Here is a 23,342-nt window from a genome sequence, read left to right on the forward strand (position 1 = left end):
CACCCAAGATATATGCTGCTTTATTTTAATCCTTCCATACCGGTGGTGTAATACCTCTAATTCAGGTTTTCAGTCATGCTTCATGCTCATAAACTCAGGGGGAAAGCTTAGCAATTTTTTTGTATTTTACACATATAACTACAAGATGTGCGTATTGTGCTTTCCAATCATGGCTGATAAATACAAAAATCCTTGTGCAAGTGAACTTCAGAGATGCTGCTGCTCTGCTACAGACCTGATGCAAAGACTTCTGTGTCGTGTTGCAGAGGAGATCATGGAGGATGATTGGCTATATGAACTTTGAGACTGTTTCCCACCAACATTTAACTTGAGATGGGTTTGACCATGAATGCAATTTTTCCATTAAATTAACCAAACATGTCTCCAAACATGAGTGCAATTGTTTATTTAATAAAAAATGTTTCTTAACCCATTAGGACCTACAGCGCAGAATAAAAATGAATTCTAAAACTAAGCGTAACTTGAGAATGACCCCGTAAAGATCGGAAGACCTGCAATATTGCAAATTTGTACCAAAAACATAAATTTATTAGCCTCTGAAGCAGATAGACATGAAAACATTTGCCAGCTCGAACATTTGGTTTTCATTGTAAATCATTGCTTTTTCAAAAAAAAAAGAATATACTGAATTAAATGATTGGGAAAACTTCCTTCATCAGTAGGTGTTTCCATCACCATGGTAACCAGATGCTGAGATTTGAATTTGAAGCTGATTTGATTTTGACAGTGACATTCCATCAATAAATCCACTCTGGCTGTGACAACAGGACGAATCTGATTGGGCATCCTGGCAGGAGTCCTCTGATTGGATGTTGTCTTTTTGACTTTGCCTTAAATCCTTTTAAAGTTTATGACGGTCTGCTATGCCACTCTGACCTTGTGAGGTGAGTGCTGTCTCACTCTCTTCAAGTATGTATTTATCCAGAATGCTAACCAATTCAATTCATATATTTTAATTTTGAAATTAAGCTACTGTAAAATATGAAGTTGCTGCTGTTACCTGCTGCTGTAAAATGTTGATAATGAGCTGGTTTCTATGCTGGTTGTTGTGAAATGTATTTATTCAAATGGGATAAACACCTTGAGTTGAACCAACTCGTTTTCCAGAGGATGGTTGCTTTCATGAAAAATGTGGGATAATTGTTGATGTTGTGACGTTCTGTCATTTTAGTTGATAGATTTCAGTTTTTTGTGTTTTCTGTTTCCTGTTTTATTTTGTAGTCTTGTTTCCTTATGTGTTATCAGCTTCTCGTGTATGTTCACTTCCTGTCTTGGTGGTTGTCTTCCCCAGTGCTCACGTGTTGCACCTGTGGCTAATTACCCCTGCTTTCCCTGTGTCTCCATATAAGCCTCTGTGTTCCCCTTTGTCCTTTGTCGGTTCGTACTCGTTGACGCTTAAGGTTTGTCCTGTCCTGCTTTCCCGTCCTTATCTTTCGTGTTCCCTGTGCGCCTTGACGCTCAGTTTCTGCTCCTCTGTTTCACCAGAGAAGGCACCAGTGTTTTTCGTCCTCTTGTTCTTGCTCTCCAGTAGTCACCTGTTAGTGTTTATGTTTTGGTCTAGTTTTAGACTCTTTATATTAAAATTATATTTTCTGTTAAACCTCTGCATCCTGGGTCCATCTCCTTCCACAAACCTTGACAGATCGAACCGACCAAATTATGGACCCAGCAGAGATTAATTTAATTTACTGAAAAGTTTTTTATTTTGATGCTTTGTTGGAGGAGCTGTGTGGTTCGGGCACCAGGCATCAAGCAAAGACCCTGTAGGATATCGCAGTGGTTGAGGCATGGCTGAAGGATCGCCCTTGGGTAAGCCATTTTGTCCCGCACCTAGTGGTGATGCTGGACAGGCTAAGCCGGAGGGTCCCCATTGACGTCACTTTTCTTCTGACGTCAAAGGTTCACACAGCGGTGGCTGTCCCAGTCCCGGCTCCGCGCCAGAAGTTCCCGTCTGACGTCTCTTCTCTTCCGACGTCAGATGTTCTCACAGCGGCGGCTGTCCCAGTCCCTGCTCCATGCCGGAGGTTCCCGCCTGACATCTCTTTTCTTCAGTCAGGGAGAAGGGGGATACCGGAGGAGGGAATCAGGGAGGTGCCCAGGGTCTCGGGCCAAAGGCCAGGGCCTCTGATGCCGGAACACAAGGGAGATCAGCAGGGAACCTCCGGCGCGGAGCAGGAACTGGGGCTGGCGCTGCTGTGAGGACCTCTGACTTCTGAAGAGGAGAGACGTCAGCGAGGAACCTCCCGGCGCTGAGCAGGGACTGGGACAGGCGCCACTGTGAAGACTTCTGAAGAGGAGAGACGTCAGCCAGGAACCTCCCAGCGCGGAGCAGGGACTTGGACAGGCGCCGCTGTGAGAACATCTGACTTCTGAAGAGGTTGCCACCGCGCCGGAGGTTTCCGCCTGACGTCTCTTCTCTTCCGACGTCAGATGTTCTCACAGCGGCGGCTGTCCCAGTCCCTGCTCAATGCCGGAGGTTCCCGCCTGACATCTCTTTTCCTCCGACGTCAGAGGTTCTCACAGCGGTGCCTGTCCCAGTCCCTGCTCCGCGCCGGAGGTTTCCGCCTGACGTCAGAGATTCTCCCAGCGGCGCCTGTCCCTGCTCCATGCCGGAGGTTCCCGCCTGACATCTCTTTTCTTCCGACGTCAGGGGTTCTCACAGCGGTGCCTGTCCCAGTCCCTGCTCCGCGCCGGAGGTTTCCGCCTGACGTCTATTCTCTTCTGACGTCAGAGGTTCTCCCAGCGGCGCCTGTCCCTGCACCGCGCCGGAGGTTTCCGCCTGACGTCTCTTCTTTTCCGACGTCAGATGTTCTCACAGCGGCGGCTGTCCCAGTCCCTGCTCAATGCCGGAGGTTCCCGCCTGACATCTCTTTTCTTCCGACGTCAGAGGTTCTCACAGCGGTGCCTGTCCCAGTCCCTGCTCCGCGCCGGAGGTTTCCGCCTGACGTCAGAGATTCTCCCAGCGGCGCCTGTCCCTGCTCCATGCCGGAGGTTCCCGCCTGACATCTCTTTTCTTCCGACGTCAGAGGTTCTCACAGTGGTGCCTGTCCCAGTCCCTGCTCCGCGCCGGAGGTTTCCGCCTGACGTCTATTCTCTTCTGACGTCAGAGGTTCTCACAGCGGTGCCTGTCCCTGCTCCGCGCCGGAGGTTCCCGTCTGACGTCTCTTCTCTTCCGACGTCAGAGGTTCTCACAGCGGTGCCTGTCCCAGTCCCTGCTCCGCGCCGGAGGTTCCCGTCTGACTTCTCTTCCGACATCAGAGGTTCTCCCAGCGGCGCCTGCTCCGCGCCGGAGGTTCCCGTCTGACGTCTCTTCTCTTCCGACGTCAGAGTTTCCCGTCTGATGTCTCTTCTCTTCAGAGGTCAGAGGTTCTCACAGCGGCGCCTGTCCCAGTCCCTGCTCCGCGCCGGAGGTTCCTGGCTGACGTCTCTCCTCTTCAGAAGTCAGATGTTCTCACAGCGGCGCCTGTCCAAGTCCCTGCTCCGCGCTGGGAGGTTCCTGGCTGACGTCTCTCCTCTTCAGAAGTCTTCACAGTGGCGCCTGTCCCAGTCCCTGCTCAGCGCCGGGAGGTTCCTCGCTGACGTCTCTCCTCTTCAGAAGTCAGAGGTCCTCACAGCAGCGCCAGCCCCAGTTCCTGCTCCGCGCCGGAGGTTCCCTGCTGATCTCCCTTGTGTTCCGGCATCAGAGGCCCTGGCCTTTGGCCCGAGACCCTGGGCACCTCCCTGATTCCCTCCTCCGGTATCCCCCTTCTCCCTCCCGTCTCGTTTCACATTTTGGACCGTCTAGAATTCGGTCCTGGTAGGGGGGGTACTGTGACATTCTGTCATTTTAGTTTGTAGATTTCAGTCTCTTGGTGTTATGTTTCCTGTTTTATTTTGTAGTCTTGTTTCCTTGTGTGTTTTCAGCTTCTCGTGTGTGTTCACTTCCTGTCTTGGTGATTGTCTTCCCCAGTCCTCATGTGTTGCACCTAGTGTGTTGGTCCAATGTATTGCAGAATAAACCAGTCCAACTGCTCAATACAATCCTGACTCCTGTGGAGTATTTAAATTGCAGCAGAGCAATATAGAGAACGTCACATCACCTCGGACAGGCAGAGTGAGGAAGTGTGGAAAAAACACCTTTAGCATCAGGATATGAGCTTCTGTATGCTTCTCGTCACAGGCAAAATGGGAGTCTCTCTTACATGGCCTTGGCAAAAAATACCAAAACATCACAGACAAAACCTAGGAAGGAAACAGTAGAAGCGCCAAAAAATCCAGATTCCACTAGTGAAAGTGAAACATCCTGCGACGAAGGTCAAGGCTCCGCTCTGCAAAAGCAAACGAGCCAAGGAACCCAGTAACGCCGGGTTTACACTGGAGGCGGAAGCCGTATATTTAACAAATATACCACCAGCTGTATGTCATCTGTATGGTTTATTTTTGGAAAAATGGAAAACGCACTGCACTTAGGAAACCCGTTGATCCAGTAGTATAAAAAATATATTTTTGTTTAATTTTCAGTGGGGAAGTTTAGGCTGTTCGCCTTAGGTTTGTTTTCGTTCATCGTTTTGCTGTTAGCCCACCTTGAAGCAAAAGAGTTAATAAACATAAACGGGCTGTAAATTGTTTGTTGCTGGTTCTTCTTGGGAGCTGGGAAAGGGGACTTGTATCATGTTATGACTGTTTTCTCCTGGGCGGGGTCATAACACTGTGCATCAGATTTGTAAATGTGTGAAACAATCTCGTGTGAGACTTGTTAATGTGTTCAGGAATCTGTTCACTGTGTGCAAAACAACGCATGTTAGCAGCATCAGAAGTCTGTTTTTTGTTTAACAGAACACTACAGAGGAAAACTTCTGAATGATGGCTGCTTAGATGCACCTTCATTCCAGTGAAGTTTTGGGCTGGACATGCTCAGATTTCTTCTAAAGATAATAAAATAGTCAATATTTCAATTTACAGATCGTATTACACATACAGATTTGGCTACACACTCACAAATATCAATCTTTTTTTTCGTTTTTTATACCGGATCCGAATATGCATTTAGAGATTTCGTACATTTACAATTTTTATTACACGGATTGATAAGCAGACTCTTCACTCACATTTGTTAATAGGTTTGCTACAATGATGGCCCTGTAGTTTTACAATTCAGGCCAGATTTGAATGTGGCGCTGTAAAGGTTGCAGTTCAAAGACCTCAACTAGGGACCAGTTATTTAAACATTACAGGCACAGGTACCCATATCCTTGCCCATATATCAGTTGTCTATGTACATTTACATAATGGAATGCACTTAGGTCAAATGTCTGTAGAGCTCATAACAGGGAGACATCTCGAGAAACATCATTGGCCACATTCAACTGTCATGTTTGTGGATTCTCTAGCCTGGGTGCCAGACGAATTTAGCCCCGCCCACAACATTTTTTTGGTCGGGAAGTTCGGTCTGGAGTCGCTCCGTTGGGGAGAAATTATCTCCGAACAGAAGCTGTTCGGACCAATCAAATTGTCAGGGCGGGCTTTATACGATGATGGACAGATGATCAACAGTTACGTAATCAACTATGTCATCAAAGAGCGCTTGGGTTGACTTTGTTTTCCACAAACATGCCTGCCGCTGGAGAGCTGAGATGTGTAGATGCTGCCTGTCGGTTTTAGGAGACATCGACAGTAGTGATGGGAAGTTCGGATCTTTTTACCGACCCGGTTCTTTGAATCTCGTTCAGTAAAATGAACGAATCTTTTTTCGAGTCACTCGTTCATTTCAACGGGGGGGGAGACTGCGCATCGGGACTGTTCCATAGGCTCAGTCAAGGAAGCAGAAATGATTCGTTCATTTCCCTACTGGGTCTTCGGGTACCAGTCTTTGGATCATTTATCACGTGACCTGCATTGGCTCAGTAGAGGAGCGCTGGAGCTGTAGCGAGGGACGTTCACTGTCTCCCGGAGAAATGAACACTCTGTGTTTTTAGTATAGAAAGACGTGAATTATATTCGTTCACAAGTCATAATGACTGGTTTTGTTATTTTCACTTTACATTTACACTTACAGTTTACTGCAGATCATATTTTTTAAAGTAAACCTCTATTAAATACAGTACAACATTACAGTTTGTATGGTTTGAAATTGTCATTTATTATCACACTGGCATTTAATTATCATGGCAAACAATTACACTGCACTAAACTGTAAGTGTTAAGCAGGGGCAAATTTGTTGCCCATGGCTGTGCCTTTTAAGTTGAAGGTATTTTTGTCCATTAAATTGGAAGTTATTTTGGGTTAGACTTACATGTAGGAGTTGTAGAATCTCCTGGTCTGGTCGCCCTTCCGCTGGATATTTTTGAAGCAATTTTTTTTTTGCTGCCATGCCCAACAGTGTGTTGTGTGTGTATAGACTATTAACGTCCATCAAGAATAGCATACAGGGTGCCTGTAGTTTAATGTCTTGTATGTGATGAAAGAAGTCCAATGTATTTTTAAGATAGCTCTGTTATGTTGATAATGGGTTCAGGATTTTCGATGTACTCTACAACGCCATAGCTTTCACTCCCGCAATCTGAGACTATGGGGTGGCCCTGGTGGGATGCTGTATGGAATTGTCAATTTTTGTGCCAGTTTATGGATTTTGGGAAGGAGGTAAAAGTACCTTGGTCATGGAGGTCCTACACCTTTTATTTTAATTTTTTTTTAATACTCTTTATTGGTTTTTAACCGTTTTATAGTACAAACATTAGAAAAACAAAACAGACAACAAAACAAAAAAGTCCCACCCCAAACTAACAGTGAGCACTGCAATATATATCCTCACACATATATATATATATATATATATACATACACATATACATCCATGTATACACAAACATACATACACAATCAGCAGGATGACAGGAGACAGGCAAGGGAATAGCGTGTATAAAATAAATAGAATGAAACCAAATAAAATAAAAAGGCAGTCAGGCCTCCCCTTCCAGAAAAAGATTATGAGTTATGGTTTCTGTAAGAAGGAATGCACCGGTTCCTAGATCCTCCAAAACTTGACTGATTTGTGGTTAAAGTCATGAGTCAACTTCTCAATAGGAAAAAAAGAAGAAATCTGTGATATCCACATGTCGACTGTAGGGACCTGGGGAGTTGACCACCTCAGCAAAATATAAATTTTTTAGCCAGAAATAAAAGAATTATCAACAAAGAATTGGTGTCCGCATCAAAGAGATTGTCTAGGGTATGACTGAGGAGACAGAAAGAAGAAGTCAGTAAAAATATTTTACCTGTGACCTCCTGAATTACAGAGTGTACCCCCTTCCAGAAAGTCTGGATGCGGTCGCATGACCAAAACAAGTGAATAAATGTACCTTTATGTATTTTACATTTATAACAAAGGTTAGAGGTGTCAGGGAACATTCTCTGGAGGCGAACAGGTGTGTAATAGGTTCTAAAAAAAAATTTGAAGTTCTGTTCATGTATGGAGATTGAGGTACATTTAGGGAAAACCCCACTACAGATCTTGTCCCAGTCTATAGGATTAAATGTCACCTCCAGGTCGCGCTCCCATAACGGCTTCAAAGAGTCATAACCTGAAGATTCAAAATAAAGTAGTGAAACATAAATCTTTGATATCAGTTTTTTGGGAGACTTAGCCAGAATAATTGTGTTCAACTCTGACAGTCCCATGCGAATCTTGCCTGTCCTCAGAAGGGACCCTATAAAGTGACGAATTTGGAGATAACAAGCCTCTGAGATCCTTTGGCTTAGTAAGTGTAGAGAACTTAACTCTTGGGTGTTTATTGTTCAAAATAAAGCGAGATACATGAGAATTCAGAGACTTCAAAAATGCCGAGGTCAGATAGCACGGGAGATTTTGAAATAAATAGTTCAATCGAGGAAGAATATAAATTTTTATAGTGTTGATTGTCCGGAGGAAAGAAGTTGGTAGGGAGGCCCATTTTGTCAGATCATTCTTAACCCTTTGAATTAGAGACGAGTAATTAGTTTCAAACAGATTATTTAAATCAGGGGTGACACAGATAGCTAAATATTTAAAACCCCTCCTGGACACTTGGAAAGGAGATTGTATAGACATATCCTGGGGGATATTAAAGGGTGTAACAACTGACTTCCCCAAGTTGATCTTATAACTCGACAAGGCACTGAATGTGGCTATTGATTTCAAAACTGCCGGAATTGATTTCTCAGGTTTATATATATATAAAAGGACATCATCTGCAAATAAGGAAATAATGTGGTTTTCCTCACCCACCCCAATCCCAAATATATCAGGGTTAGTTCTGATGACCTCGGCCAGAGGTTCAATAAACAGTATAAACAGTAAAGGTGACAGGGGGCACCCCTGTCTGCATCCCCTGCGCACCGGGAAGTCATCAGACATCAAGCCACTAGACCTTTTAGGTAGACTTGTTTAATGTCTTTTTGGTCTACAGGATATCAAGAATCTCGGCAAACATATTGGCGGTTTCTAAGTGCATCGGTTGTTGTAAGATAACATAATAGGTTGTATCTTGTAGTTTGTGTATGGCCTTGGGAATATATTTGGTTATATCATAACTTTGGCACTGCCTGTATCTATTGGTTTAATAACGATGTTTGTGTTTTTCATTAGCTCTTCTCGTGCTTGTTCCTCCTCTGGCATCAGGTTCTTTTTCCTGTTTTGATAATTTCAGTTTTGACTGGTCTAATTTAATTAGGGTGCGTAATTTGGGTGGTAGGTTTTCTGGTACGGGTTTCCCAGAGGGATTTTGGAAGGAATGTTTTTTGGGGGGGTGAGCTGTCGTTGGACCAAAGTAGGCGCATAGTTTATCTTTTATGGTATCGCTGATACCGTCTCTCGCACACACAGCTGTACGCAGGGCTTGCAACAACCAATTGGCGTCCACACCTGCTGCGCCCACGCTACACTTCTTCACAGGACCGGCAGTGGAGAGAGAGAGGGAGAGAGCTACTACGGTGTACCTAATTAAACTTCGCCAACTCCCCCCATCCCAGTGGCATCGCCTTCTTGTCAGGTAAATTAGAACATAAGCATAACTGGGAAAATAACACTTCTAAAACTATCCTGTTTTAGTTAAAGCTTTTTATTAAGGATTGACCCCATTACACATGGGGCAAACTGTGATGGGAATGTACGTCATACAGAAGGTGTGTGCTGTGCCTGAAGATGAGCCAGAGGAAATTGGTGTCCGGATTGAGGGTGTTGAGTTCCTCAGTGGTTTGGGTAACATTTCGATTGCCTGTGCACTGCTATTTGGAATGATATACTGTCTGAACCTGAGCTACCCACCAGAGCTCAAATTAACTTTCAAAGTCCTGCAGAAGATGCTCCTAAACCTGGATGGTTTGTTGTCCAAGGCCCAGCTCCTGGAAAAAAAGCTTCTGCAGTGAACAAGCTTGAAGAAGACTGATACAAGCCTGGTTTATGTACATATCTGATATGTTTTTCGTTCAGAAATTTCAAAATTTTAAGCCCATTTTTTTTAATTTAGTTTCTGCAATGGACTGAGACTGTTGGTGAAGATTTGTCTCAGGTTGAAAAGTCTTGTTTGTTCGGGTGGAGCAGACACAGAGCATTGTTTTTGAACACAGAATGAATGCATTCACCTAAATGTTAAATAGAATAAATACAACATCAATGTTTATAGACTCCTTTTTAAAATTGAGAATTTGTAAAGACTTTCTTTTACAGTAGTTTTTCACTAATTCTTAACTATTTTAGCTTTTTTTGGGCAGCGCACCACACATGTAATAATTCAGTGTTTAAAACTGCGTTAAAATGGATATTGTTGTAGTCATGCACACATCGTGCTGGATTATTTAAATGTTTTTATTATGGGCAAAGAATATTTTGTAGATTCAAATGTCTATTTTATCCAATTTTTATGAATTTGTTCAAAATGTTGAATTGTTGCACTTGGAGTTTTAAAACTTGAAATGACAAGTCATGCACAAATCCTTAAATATTTTTTCGTGGCTGTTTTGTTAATGAGTCTTGACTATTTGTCAGGGATTAAGTTAGGGGAGAAGCAGTAGGACCCAGACGCAGAGTAAAAACAAAAATAGTAATTTCAATGAAACAAGTGTTAAGCAAACAGGACAACTAAAGTACTAAAGGGGACTACTGGAAAAAACACTAAACACACAGGAGAAAACACAGAAGGCTTACTAGGGGGATGCAGTGGTGCAGAGGCCAAAGAGGACAGCACACAGAGAACACAGGAGAGCAGGACACAACATCACCTAGCTACAACACACAATCCGACAAAGGGGAGCACAGAGACTTGTATACACACAAGGAAGGCAGGGGTAATTGAGCACAGGTGTAACACATGAGCACTGGGGCAGACAATCACAGAACAGAAAGCGAAGAACACACACTTTGTGACATTTGTTGCTTTTTTCAAAAAAATAATTTTCCTTAAATTCAACTTAATTGAAGTACTTTTGATGACATTTATCACTACATTTCTCTATCAGTCTGTACTTTTTCAAAAATAGAGAAATTAATTAAATCATAATCACGTTCACGTTCAACATATGAAAACCTCCCGGTCACGCGCCCCACCTGTTTGAGAATCACTGGGCTAAACTGTTTGACCAATGGAAACTAAACATAAATGAATTAGACGAGACCAAGTAGCTACAAAAATGTTATTTAAATTAACAGCATATTAGTTGAATGAACATTTTAAAATGAAATTCCAGCCACAAATCTTTGTGGTGTTCAAGCAACACAATCAAGATAGACTGATATAACTTGATTTATTTAGATAGAATATATAGGTGGCAAGTTAAAACTATGTTCAATCAATTAATTTTTTTTTTAAATGTAGGCTCCACACTCCAATGATTAAGCAAGCAAGCTATGTGGGTGGCTGATCTGCAGTAAGTGCAACAGATCCTGCTTACAATGCAATTGTAAGAGTGGGACTCTAATAGGAAATCCTCCCACATCAGAATATCTCATTTCAATTTTATATGTATAGTTTCTAATCCTAACATACATTGTCTTAAGGCGCTTTAGCTTTGCTGTTTTCAGACATGAACTCTGGAGAAAGTTCAGACCCAAAAGCACAGGCATTCTCCGGAGTTTGCCTCTAACACATAGACAATACAGCAGGAGATTCTCCACTCACAACACCATGGAAATCTCTGGGGTATTAAAGTGATGGGTGGTGCAGCAGGCAGGACTTAACGTGTTAATACTGCTGCAGAGATCTGTGTTTTTTTTTAAAGCACATCAACACCGGTGTCTGACCTTATCAACAAAATCTCTCTTGACATTGTCGTCGTTGTCTTCTACGTGTTTGGCTCCTATTTTTCATCCTGAGCTATTTGTTTTCTTTTCACAGTACCTCTGGAGAATGTACGGGTCTGAAAGCAACCAGGAGAACTTACAAACCCAACAGTTCCTATAACGAGCAGGCATTGGGGACTCTCGGGGTAGAGGAGAGGTGCATGTAAAAGATGGGAGAGAGTGAACATTTGTTTAACCGTCATATGAAACAAAGATTTAGACATAAGATCTGATCCAGAATTATTCAATGTAGAAATCAGTATAGAACTTTGTATTTTGACCTTTTATGTTTGTTAAAAAATATTAATCATAGTGACGTTATTTTGTCTCCGGTCACTTGAGAATTGGGGGAATGGGTTTGTATCTCGTGGCTGGATTCAGCACCATATGACCTCCCTACCTCCACAACAACAAAGAAACAATGACAATTACCAAACTGGGAGCACACTTAATCTAATGCATGTTCCTGCTGCTCAGACCAGAGAGAAACTACAGTACCCAATATGTCTCTCTCTCTCTCTCTCTTTCTCCTGATTTCTCTGTGTCTTTCCTTCATGATAAATGAGAGGATATGCTATGAATCTGGGATGACAGGACGCACATGTGCATGCATGGGTAAACACACACACACACACACACAGAACTGGTGAATCTGGGCTGGTTGGTTCTTTTATAAACGAGCTCTGCTGTGCAGGGAGGTGATGACGCTGCAGAATCAGGACGCCTTGGCATTCACACTGACACACACGTGCAAAATACACACACAACGAGGAAGAACACAGTCACATGCATGCATAAGTATGTCTTGCATTTTCTGCCTGTATGACTTTAGTTTGTTGAATGTCTTTATATGAGACCAGTAAAGAAATAATAATTTTCCTTTGATGATGCAAAAACCCAATGTTGAAGAATGAATCAATTATAAAGTACATAATTAGAATGTTACACCCCATAAAATACAAAAATAGATAATCACATCCCCTGTCCACTCATTGACTGATGAATAAAAATGCTTTGTGCAGAAAAACAAGAATCTGCTCCCTTTCTCTAACCGACTCCCAAAACATTTGGGCTTTTCATCAGAACACTGTGACCCACTGTTCATGTCTCTAAGACAAAAAAAACTCCACTAACTGCTGATGTGGCACTTTTTCTGTCACTGCAACTTATCTTGTGTTGATTCAAGTGAATGTTAAACAAATAACAGTAGGGTTTAGTGCATTTCTGACAGCAGCTATAGGGACGGTGACAGTGATCACGATTCTACCAATCTTCTGGAAAATACCAAGGGCCACAGGCTGTTCTGAAGGACAAAATAAAGATTAGCTGGTGAGTAATCATCACTTAGAGTTCCCATCAGCCGTGTAGTTCCCCTTTATACTGTAATATTGATGAGTACAATTAAAGACGTGGCCCTCCCTCGATGCAGAATCTTTTAAATGTCTGGATAGAATTATGAACCTGAAATCAGCTAGGATCTTGTACCATTACACTTTATATACTCGCAAGTTCTATAACTGTGAAGATAAAAATCGAAGTTGATAGTTTTTGCAGTCACATTTTGCTTCTGTCCCACACTTCCAGGATATTTGACTTACAATCAGTGTGCTCATGTCTTGCAGGTAATGAATGGCCACAAATTACATACCCCTGCCCACCCTATTCAACACACACATACACACAGACTCACCCCAACACTGAGACATGTCGCAGCTCCCCTCTGAATCCTCTACTCAGGTTCAGGGTATTGACCTTGTCATCACAGTACATTGACCCTGAAGCAACAACTAATGAATGGTTTGACATCATAAAAGGGCTGAGAGAATAGAAGCTGACAGCTCTCATAGGCACACATTTGCTGCTGAGGCAGGCTGGCCTCAAACTCAACATTTTTTATGTGTAGAATTGCACACTGTTTAGTTAGAATGCATAAAGATGTTCATAATGATACAAAGCTTATTTGTATGGCACCTTTAAAAACATTACAGAACATGAGATAGATATATATGCCAAAAGCATGACATTGAGAACATAACAGAGAAGGAAGGGATGTAAAGGAAGATAGTGATTTGATATTTCTGAGCTCAGGCTCAAGCTCATAGCTGCCCCACCAGCAAAGGCATGATCCCATTTTGTGTTTCATCCAAAGGATAAGGGATCGCCAGCATGTTTGTGTCTGAGGACCTCGGGCTGAGCACAGATTGGCAGAGGGACAGCAACATAATCCAGAGCCCGTCTGTCACAAGCCTTAAGAGTTATCGATAAGATCTTAAAATCTATCCCCCAAAAAAGCTGCTAAGCAGTGCAGTGACGCAAAAAGTATGGAGTAATGTCGCATCTTTTTCTGGTTTTAGCTAAAAGGCTCACAGCTGCATTTTCTACTAGCTGGTGACTGCTGCAGTGATCCAGGCGTTAGGAGACAAAGGCATGTCAATTGATTTCTGAATCTTTAAAACACAGAATTGATCGTAGCTTGGAGATATGCTGGCTGATATGTTTTGCTGATATATTCACAGCTTAGGACAGAATCAATGAATACACAGAGAATGGCACCAAGATAAATTTGAGTCTGTGCGAGGAGGCTTTCTGGGCCAAATGAACTCTTTCCTTTCAGAGTTCAGCTGAAGGACATTTGTGGACTTTTACCATCCAGGACAGTTTAAATTAGTTATTGGGCTAATGGAAAGATATGTATCATCAGGATGCCATGATCCACTGCACCAAGCTGCACTTAAAAGCGCCATGAAGAAAGATCCTGTGTCCCTGTGTAAATTATCTCATGTTATTTGCCAAATGCATGTCCAAAAACAATATCACAGTAGTTATACCTCAAATTTATCTTCTTGTATAATGGTTTACGCTGCTTGACGGCTTTACCTGCACTTGGGTGCACTTAATCATTTTGCGTAAAATGATAATGCTTTATTGAATTATTAACTACATCCCCATGACTATGAATTCTGCCATCTAGCTATTGGTGTCAGAGACCTTTACGCTGTCCAGTTCATCAGACGTATAACATGGTGACAAGAAGTCTTCAACAACAGAGAGCAGACTGTCGTAATGGCTGTCAGTGTTGATATTAGTTGCTAGTTACTGTAGACCAGGGGTGTCAAACTCAAATACGCAGTGGGCCGAAATCAAAAAATTGCTTCAAGTCGAGGGCCACATGGGTTCAACGTTTATTGAAAACTTATTGAAAGAACCTTAGTGCACATATTGAAACTGGAACTAACAAGGCCTATAGAGTATGCCGATAAAACAACATTAATTATGAAATAAATGAAATACAAATAATAAATAATACATAAATAAATATAAAAGTAATAAAATCAGTTTCATTAATTGCTTTCTGGCTCTATCTGCAGTATTTCCAGAGTAATTTCCAGTGAAAAAATTTTCTACAGGCAAACAACAGCCAAAAATAATTGACTTCAAAGAAAAATCAAATGTCCTGTAGTAGCAAGAGAAAAACAAGTTTCCCTGCAGCATCTGCGTCTCCCACAGGCGCAGCTTGGTTTTAAGAGCCCTCAATGTAGCGTACATGTCAGTGACGACACAGCCCCGCCCCTGAAGCTGCAGGTTGAGTGCATTCAGGTGGCTCGTGATGTAACACAGACACGTTTTATTTCGGAGCTCTGTTGTGCCTTTCCCTTTGCTTTCAATAAACTCACAGATCTCCTCACGCAACTGGAACCATCTTTCCAGCACCTTTCCCTGGTTCAGCCATCGCACCTGTGTGTGATAGTCACCATATTCTGTACTTAACTCCTCCAGAAAAGACTTGAACTGGCGGTGATTTAAACCTTTGGCTCTGATAAAGTTAACCGCTAATGTTATGATGCTCATCACATGTTCATTTTCAAGGCTTTGCCACACAACGACTCCTGGTGTATGATGCAGTGATAAGCTGTCAACTCACTTTTTCCTCACTTTTTTCCTCCTTCATCTTTTCTCGGATCCACCCTTTACATCCGCGAACGTACACTGTGCCTCCCACCTGTCTTGAAAGCTCCGGTTTTCAAATGCCACCTTTCGTTTAGCCATTTTTGGGAGCGGGATAGTGGAAAGTTGTCACAAGTGATATGTGATACTGTGAGCCTTCGTTCGCAGGACCGTGATTGACATGCCGACACACGGGCAGTGCATTGTGGGATCTGTCATTCACCATTGACCCGCCCACTCGTCAGCCAATGAGAGCCTGCCATTGGTCTAGAACTGTCACGTGCCCCATCCTGACGTGTTCACTGACCCTCAGGAATTCTCAATACTTATTTTGTATTGAACACTGCCGGCGGGCCAGCTCTAATAGTAAATAGATTTTATCATGCGGGCCACATATAATTCATTCGCGGGCCACATGTGGCCTTGAGTTTGACACATGTGCTGTAGACTCTGCAGCAGGGGCTTACAATGAAGGCAGTTTCCCAGAGGACGAAATCTAATGTCTGTTGTTATTCTCAGACTTTGTTCATGTAGAATTACACTGAAGCAGATTGTGTAAAAATGATTGCGATGAAAAATGGGTCATATATCAACCCATTAAGACCAAATCCAACATTTGTATGACACGACATGTCACAGACATGTGACTGATGAAATACAGTGTGATTTGCTGAAATACTGACGGGAAGTGACTTTTTCCTCTGTTGGAGCAACCCTGAAAAATGTTTTTAAAGCAGTGAGCAAGTTGGCGTTTTTTTTTATTTTTTTTATAAAACCTTTAATGAAGATCTACAATGAATGCAAAATGTTGAAGCTGTCAAATGTTTTTTGAATTTTCCTTTATGGCTTTTTTGCTTCAGAGGCTGAGGAATTTAAAATTCATTAAAGTTTTTGTAAATGTTGGCACTTTGGTAAGCTCTACAGAAAAAACATTTATTTGTTATTTATCATACTTACTCATCCATGTAATTTTATTGCTTTTATTTGCACCTTCTTAACCTCCACTTACGTAAACTTATATTTTATTGAAGAACCTTGTTTTATACCTCTTTGCTAATATTTATTTTATCATATACTTGCTTCGTCCATTTAAAATGTGCATATTTAAATATGTATGGGAATATGTAACTCTATAACAGCCACAATCTGATTTGAGGATGACACTTTAGTGATTACATTGTGCATAATGACAATTAGGTTCTTAAATCATGAATCCCGAGGGCATTGGCATTTGGTTCAGGCATTAATTTCCTCATCAAGTGAAGTTGTAATAACTTCGGGGACCACTTGACTTTTTATGAAGCAGCATCATCCAGTCAGAATTGCATTTAGCGCAAATCCCAGCGGCGTCACACAGCCATCGACTGAGTGAAATTATACAAACAGGAAGACTTGATAGTTTGAAAATGTAAATTTTTTGACATTTTTCTATAAAAATGTAAATTGAGAATAGTCAGTGCACTCTGCTGAGCAAACTACGTAATGTTAGTTCCTTCAAAATAACAAACTTATCAATATCAATATATAGTGGGGTCTGGAAGTCTGAGACAATTTTACCATTCACGTAACTATAACTCTGAGTCTGCCGTAAGTGGACATCAGCTGTTAGATTGGTCTGTTCTATTTACCAGCTCCTTTGTTTCAGTTTTATGCGATTTCCTTTTCAATCCTTGTCTTTTCATGTCACTTTGTCTTTTTCTACAAGGGCCCCTGGGGGACTTGATGGAGACTTAAGAGGCTGAGATTCTCTCACCACCCGTAGACTCCTCTCTTTGGGCTCACTAATTTGTCCATGCGCTCCATTACCTTGCAATGAATTATTCAGCACTTCCTGGGGTGTGCTTGTGGTTAATTAAACATAGCCTTGACATATCCCAGATCATCACAAAAGCTTGTTTAGTTTATAAACTGCCTTTAAATGGCATTTCTTGATCTGGCAAGACACAATTTACTGTGTGATGCAGAGATGTGACACTATGTCCTGCAAATGTACTGTCTAAGAATACACCTGTATCCTATGTGTGCTGTCCTTAAGGCCAAGGTTAATTTTTTCATCGTCGGTATAGATGAAAATTGACCAGCCAATCAAAAAGAAGTGAGTTTCAAAGCCAAACTCAATCCAATCAGAAAACTATCACTTCAATCCCCACCTGTGGTCTAGAGCAGAGGTCTTCAACAGGGGGTCCGCGGCCCCTAGGGGGTCCGGAGTTACTGCAGGGGGGCCGCGAAATTTTTTATAATTTTTTTTTTTTTTTCCACAAATTTAATTGTCTTTCAATACACATTAACATGCATCCAACATATTGTGAGGCTGATTTGACCCTCTGCCTGACAACCTCCATCGATCCAAGATTAGATAAGTTGTGTGCTACCCATCAGGGTCCGACATCTCACTAATGTGGGAGTATGTGTGCCATCCACAGATAGCTTGAGGATTCACTGTCTCTTCTACATGTATGTTTAAAATAAAAACATGAATCTGTGAATTACTTTAATAGCTCAGTGTTGTATGCAAGATGTACAGTGGGTACAAGAAGTATTCAGACCCCTATAAATATTTCACTCTTTGTTTCATTGCAGCAATTTGCAAAAATCAAAAAAGTTCATTTTATTTCTCATTAATGTACACTCAGCACCCCATCTTGACAGAAAAAACAAAAATGTAGAAATTTTTGCAAATTTATTAAAAAAGAAAAACTGAAATATCACATGGTCATAAGTATTCAGACCTTTTGCTGTGACACTCATATTTAACTCACATGCTGTCCATTTCTTCTGATCCTCCTTGAGATGGTTCTAGTCCTTCATTGGAGTCCAACTGTGTTTAATTAAACTGATTGGACTTGATTAGGAAAGGCACACACCTGTCTATATAAGACCTTACAGCTCACAGTGCATGTCAGAGCAAATGAGAATCATGAGGTCGAAGGAACTGCCCAAAGAGCTCAGAGACAGAATTGTGGCAAGGCACAGATCTGGCCAAAGTTTCAAAATAATTTCTGCAGCACTCAAGGTTCCTAAGAGCACAGTGGCCTCCATAATCCTTTAATGGAAGAAGTTTGGGACGACCAGAACACTTCCTAGACCTGGCCGTCCAGCCAAACTGAGCAATCGTGGGAGAAGAGCCTTGGTGAGAGAGGTAAAGAAGAACCCAAAGATCACTGTGGCTGAGCTCCAGAGATGCAGTAGGGAGATGGGAAAAAGTTCCACAAAGTCAACTATCACTGCAGCCCTCCACCAGTCGGGGCTTTATGGCAGAGTGGCCCGACTGAAGCCTCTCCTCAGTGCAAGACAAATGAAAGCCCGATAAGATTCTCTGGTCTGATGAGACCAAGATTGAACTTGTTGGCGTTAATTCTAAGCGGTATGTGTGGAGAAAACCAGGCACTGCTCATCACCTGCCTAATACAATCCCAACAGTGAAACATGGTGGTGGCTGCATCATGCTATGGGGGTGTTTTTCAGCTGCAGGGACAGGACGACTGGTTGCAATTGAAGGAAAGATGAATGCGGCCAAGTACAGAGATATCCTGGAAGAAAACCTCTTCCAGAGTGCTCTGGACCTCAGACTGGGCCGAAGGTTCACCTTCCAACAAGGCAATGACCCTAAGCACACAGCTAAAATAACAAAGGAGTGGCTGCGGAACAACTCTGTGACCATTCTTGACTGGCCCAGCCAGAGCCCTGACCTAAACCCAATTGAGCAGCTCTGGAGAGACCTGAAAATGAATGTTCACCAACGTTCACCATCCAACCTGACGGAACTGGAGAGGATCTGCAAGGAAGAATGGCAGAGGATCCCCAAATCCAGGTGTGAAAAACTTGTTGCATCATTCCCAAGAAGACTCATAGCTGTACTAGCTCAAAAGGGTGCGTCTACTCAATACTGAGCAAAGGGTCTGAATACTTATGACCATGTGATATTTCAGTTTTTCTTTTTTAATAAATTTGCAAAAATTTCTACATTTCTGTTTTTTTTTCTGTCAAGATGGGGTGCTAAGTGTACATTGATGAGAAATAAAATGAACTTTTTTTAGATTTTAGCAAATGGCTGCAATGAGTGAAACATTTAAAGGGGTCTGAATACTTTCCGTACCCACTGTATGTTTATAAATGGCAGTGGCATGGCCACCCTGTACCTTGCACATGTTTAAATTAAAAACAGGAATATATGAACCCGTGTAATATTTGAATAGCTTATAGTATTGAATGCACAATATCAGGGTAGTTATGTTGAACATGGCACTAGGTCCAGTTTAATATAAAACACAATTTCATGCAATCTATATAGTAGGGGGTCCCTGCTCCATCTCTTCACCTGTTTGGGGGTCCCTGGCCTGAAAAACGTTGAAGACCTCTGGTCTAGAGGCTAGTGACACATGTTGCAAAAATAAAAAAAAAAGGTTTATCCACAAGTAGAGGAGCAAATTTTGGGCATTTAGTAGAAAATATTGTGCTTGGATAAAGTAAAATGCTTTGAGTCATGTGGCTGACCATCTCATAACATATAATAGGTGAGCAGATTGGAGAAAGTAAAGGTTTTTGTCAAAACTGCTTTCACACTGCTGTTTCCTAGAGGCAACACAGTGCAAGTGGAGATTTGATTATTATGGAACATGCAAAAGCCTGAAAAAGGTAACTGGTCATTCTACCAGGATCACTGATAAGCAATGTGTTTATGACTGCTCCATGTTCTGTTTATATAATGCATGGGGACGAAAGAGAGCAAACTGAGAAGTAAACACACATGATTAAGAACACATTTTTTTTAAAGAGGTCTTGCCAATTTTTTCATTAGGTTAGACTACAAGGTCTAACAAATAGGTTTACACAATTACAACTCAGTCAATCAAACAGGCATCATATATATGCCAATCGACATTGACATTGAAACTGACCAGAGACAGGTCCTTGCACCCGCCGAGCTAGTAGGTGATAAAACTGGCCACTGGTCCGTCTCAGGTTGCACTGGAAACAGTAGATATCCAGACACAGCACCTGACTAACCTAACTCTTGTAAAGTTCAGCAGAGCAGAAACTATGTTGCTTCGGGAATCCCATTACAAAACAAATATATAGAGGAACTCGTTCACAAAACCATATTTCTAAAATTGCATTTGTTTGCAAAATAGTTGTACTGGTAAAATGTCTGGTAGAACTCGCAACAACAGGCGAGCTAGTCAAGTTTAGAAACATTTATATATCTGGGTGTGTGTGAGAGAAAGAGAGAGAAAAAACATATCCTGACTCAATTTATCACCACCTGACTATTCTGCACATTATCATAAATGTGATAGAGAAGCGGAGCAGAGACACTGTAGCTTTACAACAGTTCATTTCCCAACAATTACACTTGGCCTGTGTCCTGTGGCGTACACAGGTGCCTCTATCAAACAAACAGTTATGTAATAGAATTGTAGCACCAAATAATCTGATAACCAGGGTCCATATAAATAACAGACAAATATAAGGTGGGAGAGAACAAATCAGAGTCTTCATCAGTGCCTTTAGCACAGAGGTGGTCCGACTGTAAATCAAACAACCTTCTATTATTTCTGTGCAACAAAGACGAGCAGACTTGAGTTTTTCGGGATTTATTACCATCTGAATTGTCAGACGGGGGCATCTGCAAGTCAGTGATACCTCTACTTTTAGTGGATGGATATAGCAGCAGAACAATCTTTCCATCAACAACGTCACACTGCTAGTGGGGCAAATTTTTTTTGAATAAAGGTCCCTAAGAATGGAACATGTGCTAAGAAAATACTGTATTTTATTTCTGTGTGAGTAGTGATTAGCAGGTATGGGTGTCTCTGTACCTGGCTTGTTAGCTTAGCTCAGCTAGCCTGCAGGCACAATACCAACAATAATGGCGATGCTAACGGTGTAGTGAACTCAACAACCATAAAATATCACGTCGTTACATGAAGCAGCTGCACTAGTTGAAGAACAATATTCTGTCTGAAACTTCTCAGATTTACTGAAGATCTTCCACACAGCTGATGAATCACAATGGAATCATCTTGAAGTACAGTTTCCACACAGATCTGTGCATGTGTATAATACTGTGCATTATATCATAACTGATCTCAGAACAGTGGAATCTGTGTTAAGAGGAGCTTGACCAGCAGAGTTATCTATTGCTACAGCTAGTCACCTGGCAGAAATTCAACATTTTATCTTCAATGCAAAAAAAGTCCAAACCTGCTGCTCTCCTTCGTTTTACTAATAATGTAGAAATTGCTATTAGGGTGTTTTGTGATAAAATAATTCCGGCTAATGTGTGTTCACGTACTTATGGCTACGGATTGCCCATGTGATAATGTATGTTATAAGTATGTATGATAGTGTAGTAATGGCTACAGAGTTTAAATGGTTTGGAACATTAACATGTTGCCGGTGTGATCCCCAGAGGTGTGGACTCGAGTCACATGACTTGGACTCGAGTCAGACTCGAGTCATGAATTTGATGACTTCAGACTCGACTTGACAAAATGTAAAGAGACTTGCAACTCGACTTGGACTTGGACATCAATGACTCGTGACTTCACTTGGACTTGAGCCTTTTGACTTGATAAGACTTGCTCCTTTCCCCAAAACCCAAAGATTAAAAAGTATGTTATTAAGGAACGCTCTGTATCTCTCATTGTGTATGTGTGCGTCTGTGTGTGTGTGAACGTGCTGTCGGCACAACATCCAATCAAATTAGATCCACGTTGTGTGAAGCGACAGCACCCATCCAATCAAACTGCAGGTGAACCAATGAAGCGGAACTGTCAAACAACGCGCCAGTTAGGGGAAAATGATACCAAAGATAGTTTTGTTCGGGTTTAAAAACTACGAGGTGGTCAACAAAAAACGAAGTGCAGTCTGCAAAACATGCGGGTCGAAGATTACAGACGGAGACGCAACAACTTCCAACTTCGTTCGACATTTGAAGTTGCACAAAGAACGGTAAGTTCTGAATGAAAGCTTACTTTTCTTTGTTGTGTAGTTAAATCAGCGAGGCTGTAAATTCACTGTTAACGTTACATTGTACACACGGTAATCTATTGCGTCCACTGCTAGTTCACTCCCTTATTCATCACCGGTGAGATGATGAGGTGACGGGGTGACGGAGCTCGTGAGCTCCGTCACCCCGCTCGTGAGCTCCGTCACCTCACGAGCTAACGCCAGCTCCGGCGTTAGCTCGTGAGCTAACAACAGCTCCCGGGGCTCCGGGGAGACAACGCGATCCACCATGGAGAGCGCGTCTCCCCGGGACAGAGTCTCCGCCTCGACGGTCGGCATGTTTATCGGCCTGACGGGTCGCGAGCTAGCGTTAGCTCGTGAGCTAACTGTGTGTACGCACATACACACACACACACGCACGCACACACACACACATACACGCACGCACACACACACACACACTTCATATTAACACAATGTTTAGATTGATATTAATAATATGAGTAATAAAGAGTAGTTTCTATACAATTCATTTGTGGCTATAAGGAATTTTCTGACATCCGTTTAATATGCTTACCTCTTACAGATTTGAAGAATACCAGATGAACAAAAGCATCCCAAATGAACCACAGCAGCCCTCAATCTCGCAATTCCTGGACAATCGTGTAGGGCATTACAGCATGAGCCATCCAAAGCAGAAAGCTATCACCAATGCAATACTATCCGATTTGATTATCGATTGCAACTTGCCCCTGTCTATTGTGGAAAACAAGAGTTTTCGGCACTTTCTGACAGTGCTTGACAGCAAGTATAGCCCAGTATGTCGCAGAACACTGACATCAAAAACAGAGAACCTCGCTGAAGAGATACGTTCAAAACTAAAAACTCAATTGAGCAACACTGACCATGTTTCAGTCACTGTGGACATTTGGTCTGACCGAAAGATGAGGGGATTCCTTGGTGTCACTGTGCACTGGATAGAAAAAGAGGCAGAGAGGATACAGCTAAAGTCCAATCTCTTGGCCTGTGAGCGCTTCAAAGGCTCACACACAGCTGAAAGAATCTGTGACCAATTTGAGGCAATATGTGATGAATACAACATTAAAGATAAAGTGGACTACATTATTAGTGACA

The sequence above is a fragment of the Limanda limanda genome, chromosome 10, assembly GCF_963576545.1.
Source record: "Limanda limanda chromosome 10, fLimLim1.1, whole genome shotgun sequence".
Taxonomy (NCBI): Eukaryota; Metazoa; Chordata; class Actinopteri; order Pleuronectiformes; family Pleuronectidae; genus Limanda; species Limanda limanda.